We start from the raw sequence: 17,940 nt of genomic DNA on the forward strand, positions 1-17,940 counted from the left end.
GCCTGTTTAGTGAGTATTTACTTCAATATAATAATTCAACTATTTTTTATTTGATATAATACCTATAAACAAATCAGGAATTACAGTTATAAATAATAAATACATTTATTTTTTAATTTATTTAACTAAGTACTAATGCCTAGTCAGGCAATTTACAAAAATAATATATCAAATAAATAAAGATATACTAAATACTTCGTTTTATAGTATAGTAGTAAAACAATTTTGGTAAAATTATAAATTGAAATTAAATTATTTTTATGTCGAATATTATTAGAAACACTTAATGACTTTAAAGTAAATATAAAATGATTCAAAAACTGTAATTATATTTCAAAGTTGTCAATTTTCAATTTTAATTAATACAAGCTCATTTGTATATGCAAAAATGCATTTCCAATTATTATATGTATAAAAAAATAATACATAAAAAATATATGTTGGAGTCCCTTCTGAGAATATAAGATACAATTAATAGATATTGAATACCTATAGAAAAGGAACCAGAGACGAGAAGTCAATATTGCAGGGAAATAAATAATGAAGAGGCTTAACAAAATGGTAAATTTAAATATGTGCAGTGCGTATTTAGGTTATAAGACTCATTAAATGGCCTGACATGTTTTGACAATATGCTAGAAAGTTAGTTTAGTATTAAACCAATATTGATGATAAGTACGTTATTGATTATAAGTTAGAACATTTAAATAGTTATTTTATATGCTAGTAGAAATATTATAAAAATATCATAAATAATAAACAAAAAAGTAAATATTAATTAAAAAATAATAATAAAGCGGTTTACAATTTGGGTATTTGGGTATTACACTGTTTAAAACGTTTTTGACATTTTGAGATTTAACTTGATCACAATAAAATTGTAACCATTATTAAAAACGTTAAAACTATTATTTGTGTTTGTTATACAGCAATTTATATGTTTGGTTTTTCTGTGTTATCAAGCTTTACAAAATAACTGGAATGTATAGAGAATGCATATGTGAAAATGAAACTGATGCCAATGTTTAATCGAGAATCGCAAACATTAAAAAGAAAATATTTTAATTTATATTTTAACAATAAACTTTTTTTTTTAAACTACACTATTTTCTATACTACCATCGTGCATAGACATAGGGGAAACTAGGGCAGAATAGAATGATAATAATGATTGATCATATAAAAGCAGAGAGTTCCGGAACACTTTTTTTCCATTCGAGACGTCTGATATAAAATCAATAATTATTCTTAAATAAAAAAAAATGATCTAATACTTAAAACAAACATTTCCTTCGTTACTTTTTTGTTATTATTCAGTCAAAACTTTTCCCCGTATTGTCTTTGGCAGTTTTTGTTATTATTGTGTTTCCGACATTTATGGACCAACACATTTTCGTATGGCGTATATAAATGATATTTCGGCAAACCAATGTGTTCTTCTCTGTCGGTGATTCTAGAAATAGCTGGCAAAGCGTTTTGGTTCTAAACGAACCGTTATAATGAGATGTGTGGGGCCGGCGTATCACGCAAGTGTGTAAAACAGCCGACAGCCTCTGTGTACTTGAAGACCTAATGCCGCGTGTACGGCACATCTATAAGGGCCCAGTGCCAACTAGTTTTGTTTAAAATTTTCTTGTTAGTTTTTGGTTAAACGAGTCCATTAGTAAATGTCAACGAAACAAACATCAAATGTACTCGTAGGCAACCAGGAAACTCGTCAAATAATCTCGTGCCAGTGATAAATTACATTGACAATTTTTCGTGCGATCTACACTTGAAACGCAGTCCAAAAGATAAAGAAACTAAATAATAACATTACTGTTTTCTTAACCAACCGATGTTTTATCGGTTGCTGCTCGAGTGTTTCGTTAATCATTTTTATTTTAATTAGAATAAACAAAAGGTTCGTTTGCTTTGATAACTTTCGCTGTGCAGTATAGTCAAAACTATTATAATTAACTATACTTGTTTTCCAGTTAATTATTTGTAATAGTGAAATTTCCATCAATAAAACAATTACATTGATTAGCGTATCCATTCGATAGATACACACTACAACTTAATATAAATAGCGCCTGATGTGTACTTTAATTTTTACTCGAACAACAGATTAGTCAAAAAGCTATTGCGGCTTGGCCATTAGGCATTTTTTGATGTTAATATACGACTAACTTCGTTGGAATTTTAGGTACTAACAAATTAATTATTTAACTTTTTCTTGTCAATGCTACTGCCAATAGATTTACAGTCCTAACACTTCATGTGGTTATGACGTCGAGAACCTGACACCAATATTTTTATAACCGATTTTTTTTTAACCTTTATTATATTAAAGTTTGAGCAAAAACAAAACCGGCCGCTATTTGTGCGCCGTGTAAATGTTAATAATAAATTGTTGCATATCCTCGGATAGGCCACCCCCGCGCATCTTTTTTACACGGCCGACCTACCGTGAGTGATGGCGTCGCCGCCTATGTTGCATATTGTAATATCACATTATACACACACGTGTTTCATGCTACCGCCGAGACAGTTTATCCGGCGACAACTAAGCCGTGTCGTCCGTCTCCGGTGCCGCCGGTTTTTACAAACAAACCAAAATAATATTATCAGACCTTGGCTCATAAATCTGCAGTCACATTCCGGCAAATGACTTCGACGACGTCGGTTAATTATTATCATCACCATATCGTCATCATCACGGTCGTTATTGTTTTCAAAAATATAACACGCGTTTCCCAATAATCGTTTCCGCTAGCGCTTAAATGGCGCGTCTTGCCACAAAATTTGGGTGTTCAAATCCCACGCATGTGGCCGGCCGAGTATGGTTACAATATGAATTTTGGTTCAGGCGCCATATCGCCAGCACCCCCGTCAGAACGAGGATTTGTCCGTTTTAGTAATAAGCTGAGTTACAATAATTTGTCGTTTTTGAAATTAACAAATTAAGAATTGGTTTATGTGTACCTACGTAAATGAAAAATCCCAATGAGTTTGATAGTAAGTTATTCTAGGGCTGGCGATATTACCGGTAATTTCGGTTACTACCGGTATTAGGAATTAACGGTATTTTCCGGTAATTTCGATAATTATCGCATCTTCGGTAATTACCGAAAATACGGTATTTATAGAAAAATAAGGTAATTACCGAAATTACGGTATTTAACGAACATTTAGGTATTTGCGGTAAACTTTGTAACTATCGCATTTAATATTAAAATATTCAAAGTATATAGAGTATAGATACATATTATACAGCGTTCCTCAAAGTGGTTCAATGTAATTTTTCTCTAGATTTAATAAAATCTAGATGTCGATTATAGTTCATAGATTCTTAAACCCTGAGTGGCCTTGCGTCTAGCATACTCCAACAAAATTCATTAGTTATCTTGAACACCTCGTTCAAAAATAAATTAAAAATTTAAACATATACGTGTATACCTACCTAACTAAAATAAAATAATAAAAATTTAATTATATATACAACTGAGTAGAATTATTTTTTTTATTTTTACCCTCGGCAGCAAAGGCCATTGCAAAGTTACATTAGATTACATTAACATAAAATACAATACATTTGATTATACATTAATTAAACATTAGAGATCAAAACATTGAGTAAAAAATTACTTAAGTCAAATTGGGTTGTAAAATGAGTAGAAATGTGTATGTAAAAATAATACTATTAAACCTTTAGATAAGAATGGCAAAATGAAAAGCCCTTTATAAATTTCAACATTAAATATTTATTAACTGATAATATTAAGGTGACCGCCGGAAAGGCAGCGTGGAATTTAAAGGAACCCACTGAAAGTCTTCTTTAGCTCTATATCTGATAACTATTAATTTTATTATCTACATAAATCCTAATTTCAACAAATTTTCAGACGTTATACTATTATAATTTTATTCATAAATCTATATATTTTTTAATCTATGGAAAAAATTACATTGAATAACTTTGAGGAACGCTATAGTATACAATGTACGTATACTCTGTACACCTTATATATTATAATGTGTGATAGTTACAAAGATTACCGCAAATACCAAAATTGTCGGTAAATACCGTATTTTCGGTAATTACCGTAAATACCGTAATTACCGGTATTACTGTTGTTACCGGTAATATTGAAATACCATAATACCGGTATTCAAATATCAAATCCCGCCGCGCCAGCCCTAAAATAACTTACTATCAAACTCATTGGGATTTTTCATTTACGTAGGTACACATAAACCAATTCTTAATTTGCGATGGCGTAATGTGAATTAGTTTTTTCATTTTATCAAAAATTGCATATAAACCCAAAGGCTAATGCGCATTAACTTAACTCGCGTTATGTTTTTACAGCATCATCTTTCTTATGAGTTAACGAATGTGCGTAATCGCTGTAATATAAACCTGTTATTAATGTGCACTTTGGCTTAGTACGAATCAATTATTTCATTTGATTCGTCAAATTAAATTAACTTTTATTCCAAGATTAGGTAAATACTGCATGTAAACCCACTTGTGAACTAACGACTGCAACGTATAATTATAAATACCTCATTTATTACAAGCACATGTTTCAAATTGTACTGTACAAATACAATAAAATGGTATAAATCATTTGTAATTAAAAGGCTATTTTCGAATTTATTATTTTTGCAAACAAAAGTATACTTACATTACACACTTTTTTAACACTTACTCTCACCAACTCAATTTTGTTGTGCATATTTAACCTAATCATTTTCACATTACAGTTTATAAACTTCCATTTATGCAAGGATAAACACTTAAATTAATTAAATTTAATATAAATGAACGAATTTAATTCAAATGTTCTATGTATACTTTATTTTATAACTAGTATACTGACATTGTAATTCCTATTTATAGCTATTCATTTGAACAAGAACTCGTTAAAAGGCCCATAACCAAAGATATACATTATGTATGAACAATTGTTTTGGTTATATTTTATTTTCTAAAGGCTCTCCAAAAAAGAGATATGCTTATTAGGTGGATAATACCTCTTTTGCAGTTTTACGGAAATCAAACCCGAGACCACAGTACCAAGTTCGACGCCTTAATGCACTACACCAACAAACTTGGCTGAATACTAATATGTTCCATATTAATTGTATTTTTAAACAAAACATCTTACTTTATCTGCTACTCAGACTATTTTTACTTCTTTTTTCTCTTTCAAATGATTTATTTATCATAGCAGCAATTAATAATCTTTAAGATTTTAAAGTTTAAAAAGCTAAAATCTATATTTTAAAAGCTCATGTTATATGCAATATGGAGAGTGTATACCTAATAATACCCCCCTTTCGAAACGTCTAATGAAGAAAAAAATAAGGTATTGTTTAATAAATTTCGTATTATTTACAAAGAATTGGAACAGGTCTAATTTTATCAGAAAGAAGAGTTTTCCAACCAACTCAATATTATTTCAAAGGGGCCAAATTATACAGGCACAATTTCCGAAAAAATTAGAAAAAATTGTTTACCCCAAAGTTTATTGCTTATAAAATACATTTATAAATTGACCAGTTAACTTAATACGATACAGTCTAGTCGCGATGTTTCAGCTGTTATCTTAATTCAATAAAAAAGAAATTGTTAAGTAATTGGAAAGGGAAGGGACCCAAACCGATTTCTATTGCGTTTGATGTAGTCTATCGTTGTTTATAAATCAAACACACGTGTCGTTTTGACAAGCCATATATACATAAACGAGAGGGTGAAAATTAGTAAAAAAGAAATAGTGGTAATAACAATAATATTATCATCATAAAACCAAGTAGTGCCGGCCACGGTGTAGGTAGATAAAAGTAGTACAGTCGACGGCGGTTCCAGGTGTCATTAGAGGGCCGCCGGTCATAGGTGTCAACCTCTGCGGGACCTCTCCGGTTGTTTCGCTGCTGCTAATGACCGCCAGGCGGCACGTTTGATGTCAGACGCTGAAGAACACCCAAGTGAGTGCCGTAGAGTTGCTCACGTCGTCGTCATAATAATATTATAATATATACTACTAACTTGTGCACAGTGCAGTGGTCGTTGGTCAATATTGCAAAAACTGATACAATTGTTAAATTATATTTATGAAAGCAATGGGAAATCTCAAACGTCGAATAATTCATGTTAAATATTTGAATTAAATAACTCTATTTTCATTCAAGTCAATAATACTGCGGTATTTCATAATGTACGCATCGCGGTTATCTAGATTCTAGATAACCCGTGGTAACAGTGTATTACTGAAAAACCTCTTGTTGCAAAATTCCTGCGTAAAACTTAATTTTTTAAGTTAACGACGATAAAGTAATTTAGAAAATAGGTCAGAACTTCCAATAATAAATAGTTCCTGATTAAAATTGGTGTTGTGTATACGTTTTTGAGTTTTTTTAATTACACTTTTTATTTAATAATTCGCAATACTCATTGGCCAAGCTGCCCTGAACAAAGTTTTCGTCATATATTTATTTACATGGTAATTAACAATCTTTCTGAAACAAAAGTATCAAATTTTAATACTATAAGGCTGAAGGCGTACCTACCTATATAGGCGAGTCTGTAAATTTCTTGAGAGTTAAGAGGTCAATGGTAGGAATAATTGACAATCATTGTTCTGGGAAGCGTTTAGATAGTTACCGTTGTTTATGCGCTTACAACTATTAACGGAAAGTATGCTTTGTTTTTTTATTTTTACTACTTCAAAGTAAAATTATTATAAAGAGCAAGTAAAAATTAAGAGGTAAATCACTCACAGGCTAAATTTTTAATATGTTAGCTAAAGCTATGGTATGATATACGAGTAAAGCTATTAGTTTTACAATGTAGTATTTAACGGGTATATCTATGACCCATTGTACCGAACCAAATCACTCACACATACATTCAGTTGATCTCAAACCTGGTGTAGCCGTTATGTAGAAGTGATTGATATGTAAACTAATTTTAAATATAATAACCATAATTTGTTTGTGTTACATGCTTAATGCTAAAAGTTAGTGCTAAGAAAATAACTAAGAACACGAAACAAAGGTTAAAATTTTCATAACGACTTTAAAGTTCAAAAAGTGGTCACTTAAAAACTTTACAAAAGAAAAAAAAACACGTGTAGGTAGTAAAATTATTATTAATGTAATATTAGAAATACAAAACATTTTAGTATTGTAAGTTTAAATTAAATTTATAAATTACGAAATATTTGCTTAATGTAGACACGATAGCTTTTTTCCTGTGAACCTAATTACTTGTGTAGCACCTGACACCTCTATAGATCCGAAATCGTATGCGGGTGGTACTTTGGTAGGTCAAAAATAGAAAAAATCAACTCCTTCATCCTCAGTTATCGAATTTATTCGAATCATTTTTTTTATTTGACCAAATCTAAGATAAATTATTCGAATAAAAAAAATTATTCGCTGGTCATTCGAATAAAAATATTATTCGATGGATATTTGAATAAAACAATTATCTAAATAATGCCTAACTCTGGTCACTATAAACTGTCTGTATGTACTGGCTTATTTTTATATTTGATTATTACTATTAAATTACAATTTTTATTTTCAATAAAATAATGTTAAAGGGCATCGTAATTTTAAGTTTGGATCTATTAAAGTACCTTTCGGCTTTCAGGCACGATATCTGATCTATATAGAGTTGCTACACCGTGAAATTGGTTTAGCGGTTTAATTTTTAGTGTTCACTTCCTTGTCTTTTTGAAGTACATAAAACAGTTACTCAAAAATTGACTTCCGTAATAACCTAGAAAAAAGTTCGATGAGCTCAAATATTTGTACAGTGTTAAAATCCGATAAATTTAATTGTAAGTAGCCGTAATTTAATTGGTTACGTTTAGGAACAAAATGGCTATTACTCGTAGACAAAATTGTTTAAGGTAAAAATGTTATATATTATATAATATATTATTGCTTATACAAATTAACTTGAAAATAAATTGACATGGTCGAAATTACTTGAAACCTCTTAAAAACCGCCTGTATTTAATCCCCTTATATCGATGAGCAATTGATAATTTCTATTTTGTATAAAATGCTCTTTCGTGGTTGCAGACTCGGCTGAAAATTTTTTTTTTGCTACATATTTAATACGTTTAAACTCATAACAATATGTATAGTCTCCCAAAATGATAATTCCAAATAGCTTATGACATCAATAATGGCACTATTTTGGGATTTCACTGCGGTTAATGTCACATTAAATGACTTCTTCCCAACTAAATGCAAAGGAATAATTTTGCAGATTCGTAATCTGCATAAAATATTAATTAATTAATTAATAATAAAATTGAATCAGAAGAAGAACTGAGTAAATTCAGTTAAGAGTATCCACAATTCATGCAGATACTTTAATACATGGATATGTCCTGATATCTGCATGAATCGCATAATCGCAATGAGTTTACTCATTTTTATTGAAACCGTTCTTTAAACCATAGCAACATTAAAATATGATAATATAGTATAGTATTGTCTTATGTAGTTTTATGTAGTGGCCAAATGTTTTTTAGTAGTTTTTTAATATTTGGCCTAAATCGGTTTATTGGTAACATTTCCTTGGTCAGTTATTTTGGATAAATTTTTTCTATAATCCATTTATAGAATCAAAAAAACGTACCAGGCGAAAGACTAATAATAAACTATAATTAACTTTTTTTCTAATAAAATATGACGTTTCATTTCTAAAAAACCTCGATTTGGCTCCCCACATACCTTAATCCAGTTAACGAAAATAATTATCAATATATATATATATATATATATATATATATATATATATATATATATATATATAAATGAATGTCTGTTTGTTTGTTTGTTTGTCTTTTATGCATTAGTACACCATTCATCCGGTCGCCGTGAAACTTTGGGAAGTTGTTGAGTACACTCCCGCAAACCTAACTGGCATAGTACTTTTTGAAAATTCCACCCCTAAGGGTGGCCTCAAACACGAACTTTGTACTTTAAATACGAAATGTAAATAAATTAATTGTTTGTAACCATGGTAACCACGGTACTCGAGCAAACGGTAGGTGATGATTAAAGGAACAGGCCGATTCTATGTACCACGAATCTGGGCTAGCTTCTAACTGTTGGAACGGAATCTGCGACTGGGGCCTTTGAGTAAGAGGAGGACATAATAACCGAAAAAAGTGTCACAAAAACGCTGTCACGCTGTTATCTGATAAGAGATTAGAGAATAGAGACGAGGGATAGATGTGGGTGTAAATGGGGGAATGGGAATTATTTTACTCAGCCCAGGCAGACTTAATCTCGGGCAACGCCGTGTACAGACAGCTTGTATTATATATATATATATATATATATATATATATATATATATATATTATCAATATATCATATTATGTTTGTATGATAATATAGTATAGTATTGTCTTAATTTTATGTTGTGGCCATTTGTTTTTCCTTAATACTTCTCCATCATCATGTCTGGAGTCACGACATCTTTTAAACCGCTGAACCGATTTCTTCGCCCAAACAAATATCATCCCCTAGAAGGGTTGGACACTTATTTTTTTGCTTTTTCTAGTAAACTTTTAAGACTTATGGTCTTAAAACTAGACAAAAGGTAGTTTTAATGTGGGACTGTAACATACATAATTTTCTCAAACACAATTTTCTCTGTAGTCAAAAACTTTTTTTTGTTAATTCAAAACCAAAAGAAGGGGAAAATTACAATTTGACTGTAGGTAGTAAATTTCTAGGTTGCTATGTGTGAGTGAATCAACAGTCAACAGGTATCTAGACCTATTTTCATTATATTGTTAATTACAATATAAAAGTATCTATGGCAATTAATTACTATAGGCATAAGATCAACCCTATTCGTATCCACCTTAATAACAAACATATATTCTTAAGCACATTATTGTCATTAGGTATAATGCTTTTATCGATAGTTGTATTTCTACAAATAATTCAATTCGTTTATTTGAAAGTGATTTTATAACTTTCAGTTTTAATAATTAATATAAGCTTGTGACCACCTCCACCCCAATATCCTCCATTCCCATTATGCCCTGACCTCACTGTACTAGCTTTTATTTATAATAATAATTTTCCATGTTAAACACAATTTGGATAATAATGTATCTGCCATCTAGATATTTATTATCCACCACTAAGTCGACGGTTAGCCAATATGATTTATAAAATATTTAATCTGCTATATAAAAATCCGGTTTCCATCACTGATAAAGATGTATACCTACAGCATAACGTACAACGGTCGCCGTCAGGATGAAAAAATGGTTTAACACTATTTTGATTTTTTTACAGTTTTACATAAGTTTAAGATTTACTTGTACTACATAATTATTTTATGTAATGTTTAGTATGTTTATTAAAACTATTAAAAATAAAATGTATGTTGGGGTATATTTGCATATTAGCGAATTATTGATGAAGCGATTTTATACAAACTAAATAAACTAAGCTACATTTTAGGCCACAATACTGTAATTTAGGTAAAATATTGATTTAATAAAGTCAACTATAAATATTTGTTGTCATTTATTTTCACTGAAGCTGCACGCTAAAATTATATATTGTGGTAAGTGATCAGTAAATAAAGACTTTAAAAAATGTCAGTTTATACATAGATACAACTAGTATAAGCCTTCAAAACATTCTGTCCTGTCAACAAGTTGTATTATCCAATACACAAAAAAAAAAAATTAGTTAAAAAAGTAGCAATAAATCAATTTATGACTTTTATGTACTATGCCATTTAGAATCGGTATAATCATTTACCTGTAATATCACTAGGTTTTTTTATTTTGATCAGTTAAACGCTGTTAATTTTGAATTGGTCATAAATATCAATGTTGTGTGATATAATACTTATATATTGCTAAGTATTATTCTTGTAAGTAAACTATGGTATTGAATAGTTTTAGCTTTTTGTTAGTGAGTTTTTATAAGACACTAGATAGGTGCCAGAAAAAATGCATGGTTAAATTTAATTGATTATATTTTACAGGAATATACATTTTTAAATAAAAATCAAGTCGGAACAACTTTATAGAGCCTATACCTAAAAGTATTTTGTTACCTACTTACTATATGGGATCCATTCAAATCTTGACTAGGGCTGATTTCCAACCCCAGTCCACCCTTGAGTTAGTTAGCTCAGTGGTAGAGCACCGCCAGCTCGATTTTTGTATTCTAGTTTTTCTATCCGTCTTTAAAAGTGTGATCACATTAATGTATGTAGATAAAATGAAATAATATACGTATTTAATAATTATGATTAGTTTATTATATATTTATGATTATTATATTAATATATATTTTCTTCTAGTAGATAGATAGATTATAATGTTTCAAATGGAAGGAATTGTTTAAATTAATTCTATCATAGAACAAATGAGCACACCAATAAGAATACGGTCATTATTATCAGGTATTAGAGTGCATTATAGTGGTCTTGATAACTATGCCATGTCATGCGTACTTGCTTTCTCCGCATACCGAATGTTAGGTACGAACCATAAATACAAATGTGTTATTAACTGCTCATGTGTATGCAACCATTGTTATTGCAATATAAACATCCAATATAATACTACCTACCATAATATAATTTAACGCATTAATGACGAATATACGTGGACATGTAATTCATCTTGCATTGGTACATATTAATATTTAGCTTAGTCATTATGATGGCGTCTAAAAAAGTACCTGCAATGTACACAGTACACATAATATAACTACTAAATACATGACAGCCATTTTGTTGTGCCTATTGATGACGTCATGAACGATTTTGTAATGTCTCTGCCAATAATCTAAGTTAATAATCAAAAATAGCACCCGTTACAAATTATTATTAATAACAATTATTACAGAAATTATATAAGATTAAAAACTGTTTTCCAAGATCACTAAAATTTAAATAAGTATTATAAATTATTATTTAGATAACAAATATTTGTTTAGTAGGTATATTTAACTATTATCAATACTATCAAAGTTATCAGAACTATAATCTAAATATTCATTTACCAGCTATAAATTATTAATTACGAATTAACAACAGGTCCACTGAAGAAATATACCAAAATATTGGACCAACTAAAATTATGGTTAATATCGGTGATATTGAATTGAGTCCCAAAAATTGAAATGAGTCCCACGAATATTTGTGGGTTGTCGGAATTGGTCCAACAAATATTTTTTTGGTTGTTTGAGTTGAGTCCCTTCAGCCTATTAGCGTTATCGAGGAGACACCACGTGGAGGTTGGCTGATTAGTCTCCCAAAAATGTGTGTGCTTGCTTACAAATGCTTTGCTTGTTTATAAATGGTCAAAAAAAACTTTAAATTCTAATAATTTTTAAAAATAAGTAAAATAATGTTTGAGTTTAAATAGTTGCTGGTAAAAGTTTAAATGAAACAGATTTTAAGTAGTCAAATCTGCTAATTTTTTTATTTTGATATTTGATAATCTGCTCCCGTAAAAATTGTTCTTTTTCCAATGTTCTTTTACATGTTTTTGTTGTTGCATGGCTTCGTAATTTAATATAGGTATCTGACTGTATGCCTAGAAGAGTGACAACAAGAATACAAATATTCGGATGTCCTGAGTGAAACAATGCATTTAATTTTGCATGAAAACTTTCACAACTGTTAGTTGTCCGATTAGTGCTTGCTGAAAAATCACACCAAATTTTGGGGGGAAACTGTCCAACTTCATTGTTTATTTGGGACTCAATTCAATATAATCCGTGCAAATTCTCTCCTAATAACAGCAAAGGAGACTATGCTTACGATCTTATCTACGTAATCAATTCAAACATATTAAGATAAGAAACGAGACTCAATTCAAATAACTATAAGTAGGATGGACTCAATTCGATGTTATCCATTAATATAGGGGATACAATAAATGTATAGTTGAAAAACTAAATAAATAGTTTGGCCAATTAAATGTTTAGTTAATAAAATGTTTATTTTATTAAGTTATTCCAACTGTAAATGTGTCCCTAAAATAACAATAAATTGATTTAGTTCATCTAAGTATTTTTTCCATGTAATTAATTCCTTCATTACTACTTTTCTAATAAAACAGTCTCTCGCATTCACAGTATAGCTTTCTCGAGAGTTTAGACACAAACAATTGCTTAGCTTTTTTAAAAATATGGGAACATTTTATTCCAAAAGAGTTTTTTTTAAATAATTTTTAAATTCAAGTTATTATTTAAGTTTTAAAAATATATTTTTTTGTTTTTCAACTTAATAGAAACTAAAAAATTGTCATCAATATAAAACTAAAATTTCTTCGGTAGGGCATAGCTTATTATTTTTTGATCCTTCAATTAAGTCAACATCATGTAATCAAAAAGATAATTTTTTTTTAGCGAAATAAACTGGAGGTTTGGCAAATAAGGCCTTGGATATAAATAATAAAATTGTGCTATTAATTTTACAAAATTCATAAAATAGTACTTTAATTGTAGGAAACGATTTTAAATGACTATTGGGTCTGACTTATAAAATTATTTAAAATATTGTTTTTGAGACAGGAAGCGAGATCTGTTGTCCATTAATCCAAGAACGTACAAGGTAGTATACACATGCACTCTATCGGAGTGACTGTTTTGGTCTTTAACGCTTCGTATTCGTCACTATGTATCGTGTAGATGGCGCTTGATGTTCATTTAATATAGTTTTTGATGTTATAGTCGTTAAAAAAAAATTAAAATTCAACTTGAGACAAACATTGTTACTAAATATTACTTGAAAAATGCAAATTACAAATAAATGAAAAATACCCTATTTCAAAAAATTATTTAAAAATAAACAAATTCATGGTTTTCAAATGGTTTATCCTTTAGGAATAGTTCTTATTCTTTGTTATGCGATTTTTTTCAATTTTACAGCGACATATTTATTGTAAATCATTTAACTTGACAGAAATTTTTTTATGACACTAAAAAAATATATATTTATTGTATTTTATATTATATTTATACTTTCCGTGTATCTATCTACATTGACGTGAATCTACTTCCTTTTATACATGTTCTACAAAACACAGAAAATTACATTTCAGGAATAAACTAAATATTAGATAGATTTTATTGTTCATAATAATAATATAAAATGTGATTTCCCGGATGGTTTTTATTTTGTAGCTTTTCAAAATATTAGATAAAAGTTTTGAATTTTATAAATACATCCAAAGCTGGCCAATATTTTTTTTTACTAGTTAAAGTAAATCTTATTTTAAAAAAATGTATAGACTTTTGTACAAGTTTTTCGTGTATGAGCTATTCACGTAAGCAGTATAAAAAATATATAACTATATTGCTGAATGAAAGTTAATGCGCTTTATTAGGGTGGCGCAAAAAAAATCGATCTTCGAAATGATAATGGGCTAACATTTAAATTTGTTCTATACATAAAAAAAGACTTGGTAAAAATTTGAGATAAAAAAAAAATTTTTACTGGTCGCTTAACGCGTTTTAAACTGACCAAAAATTTTCAAAAAAAAAAAATTTCCATTAACATTTTGAAGATTGATTTTTTTTGCGCCACCCTACGCTTTAGATGTAGGTCCTTTTTCCGTAAATTTCCTTTCGTGTACATCAAGAGAACTATATTTCGATTCGTTGCATTTTCAATGTCAGCATCAGCGAACGATGTAACCTTAATCACTGAACCAATCAATGTCTAACCGCGCTGAATGTCAATAATAAAATATTATAAAATACCAATAGCGTTATTGTCGAGTTGACTTTTAGCTCATAAGTCAGATGCTATCAAGTCTAAGGTCGCAAAATATATATAAGTAATAAAAAACTGTTATTGTTTTCATTTAGTTTAAACTTAAAATAAGATGAAATCTACTAATACGAAACAAACTATGACAGAAGTGATAAACTGTTATAAGTATACTATTTAATATTCGATTATGTTTTTATCAATTAATTTTGGAGTCATTTTAATAGTTTATCAATGTTAACCATACATTCAGATGTCGAAGAACTGAAGACATACTTGACAAATTGGCTGAAAAACCCAGAAAATTAGAAAATTGGTAATGAACTAAAAAATTACCTAAACCAAGTTGTTTTAAAAATAATAATCAAATGGCATACGTTTAGTATCATATTGTTTAAATGCATTAGGTTAAAAAATTGATGTGTGGTTGAGTCCTGGTTCATAGAAGATATTGAGGCGAATTCGGGTCTGTCATAAAACAATTTCATATTCTTTCCCATATGATGTTTGTAATTACGCCACTAAAAATAAGTCAGTAATCTTTTCTGTGGTAGGTAATACTACAAAATATTTTATTATTTTAATATTTTACGTCCATCAAAGTATTGAAATCGTTCACTAATGTCTAGCCAGCGACCAAAAAGTCGTCTGTAATGACTGATAACATTACTCTACTAACTTAACAATCTTATATAATTTCACGGCATATTGTAAAAAAGTGACTATGTAATACCTATTAAGCCGGGATCCCACAGCCATTGTTGGTTTTTTTTTATGTGCCTTGAAATCCCGGCTTTATAAATTACTAAGAATACTAGTAGATCTTTAGCCTAATTATAATGACTCATATGTTCAAAAACTACGCCTAAAAATAGAAAGGAAACATTTTAATCACTATTGAGAAAAAAAAGTTAAAGAATACCTAGTTCATACTTTTTCTTACTTTAGACCCTAGTATTATTACTCTTATAACATATAGTGGTACAAAAGCTAAAACACACTATAGTTGTACAGAACCAACTTTTGTCAGATTTTTATTAAAGCTAAAAAAAATCAACTGAACGTGATGAAAACCTTATTTACACATATGAATGAATTAACAAAATATCTACATACAATAATCAATATGGAAACCTAAAAAGAGGGTTAAACCACAAAACCGTGTGGTAAATTGAAATCATATCAATGGCTCACATATTTTGTGGTTTTTATGGTAGGATAAAACAAATAATCAATGTTGATTAATAAACAAAAATTAATACTCGTGTCCGCCGATTTCATAATAGAAAATATATCATAGTCAAATCATAAATAGTAAAAGTCGTTATTTTAATTAGAATTAAAATCATTCTTTGCAGTTTCAAGTTCGATGTGAAGCTGAGAAAAATTTGTTTTACAATTATTACTTTAGTTTTTTTTTATTTTTGTCGTATATAACAAATAAACAAATATCGTATAATATAAATAAAATGTTTATCTCTATATTTATCGTTCAACTTTTTTTACAAGATTATTGAAAATAAAAAATAAAATCAATGTTAAAATTAACTATTTAATTGCAGAATTTTTAGTTTGCACCATTTAGGTTTCTGCTATCATCCACGCTGACGAATTATGTTTTACTTAAATAAATTGTTTCTTAATAAGTACGTCTGTTGACAAAAATCGAACTTTGGCATGGCTAATTTTGTTTTTTTCTATAACCAACAATTTACAATTACAGTTGTAATACCGTTAAAATGTTCTTACCGTCCATAATACTATAGAAAGAGTCAAATTAGCATTTCGATTTACCGTGTAAACCGTAAAACTGTCGTGTTTCTTCTATTGCGTGTTAAAGTAATATATAAACAGTATAATACATTTTGCGACCTATTAAGGTATGCAAAAACGTTTCGGGTAGTTCGAAGTGGGTATGTCCTCGATAAAATATAGATAACGAAATAACACGGTAACGTTTTACTAATCTACTTGGATATTATTCAGTGCGTAATACTTATATTATAAAAAAAGCGCACGGGTATGAATTATTATAGAAGCCATTTTTTTTAAACTAAAAAACGACGACGGAGGCGGTCTGTTTAATAATACGGAGATGTAAACGCTACGTTAATGTAGGAAAATAATAGGGTTGTTTTGGTTGGCAAAATAATGTTTATTACTTTTTCCGCCATAAACAAAAGTTGCTCGTGTCTCATTACCATATCATTGAAATATTCATTACCGTCATAGAGCTCAATAACCGTGCCAGCACGTGTTTATCGTCCAATACATAATAATAGAATATAAATAAGTACTAAGATCTTACATATTAATATATTATAGTGTATCAAGTACGAAGAAAATCATACATTCTTAACTACATTGAATACTGGTTAGAGTTATCTTTTTGAGAGTGACTGATAGAGGGCAACTTTCAAAAACCTTGAGCCAGCGGACGCCCATTTTCACGGAATAGTTGTTTGAGAACTACACTCAATTTGACTTCAACAATATTCTACTATGTTATATAAACTGACAAAAAGTAATTAGCAAAATGTTTTATTAATATTTTGTTGCTCACTCACATATTTGTAACACAACTATAATAAGTACGTATTGCAGAGTAATTTAATTTCACACGATACCTCAGTGACTTAAATTGAAAGTCTACGCTGTACGTGTAAACGTTTTAGATTTCAAAAAATATCTAATTTTTAATGCGATAACCTAATTTAAAAACAAATTAAAATGTGGTTTTATTTTTACCAACAATCTAGTTTAAGGCCATGAGAAAATTATAACTTACAGCTTTAAATGTTTGTGCAAATCAATAATTATGTTGGAAATTGATATTTGTATGATTGCATTGCGCACCATTTGTTTTTTTATAGTTTCTCTCCGAGTTAATTTGTTCAAGTCACAATACTGATCACTTTATTAAATTTCATCACGATAGCTTGCTTAAATCTTAAAAAAAATGGCCCTCTAAAAGAGAGAAGCGATACTTACATAATATCGAACAGAAATACTGTGTGTACAATAAGTGATTTCATTATGTCTTATGACGCATATTCAATATCGTGTCATATGGTGCATCAGTCATAATATAATGTTGTATTGATGATGAAAAAAGTACTAACGATTCCGTGAGTTAAAACCTATCATTACTGTTTGTGGTT

The sequence above is a fragment of the Adelges cooleyi genome, unplaced genomic scaffold (assembly GCF_023614345.1).
Source record: "Adelges cooleyi isolate 19-005CV unplaced genomic scaffold, UGA_ACOO_1.1 ACOO_flye_CR_arks_rails_tigmint_CR_PRNA_30, whole genome shotgun sequence".
Classification (NCBI taxonomy): Eukaryota; Metazoa; Arthropoda; class Insecta; order Hemiptera; family Adelgidae; genus Adelges; species Adelges cooleyi.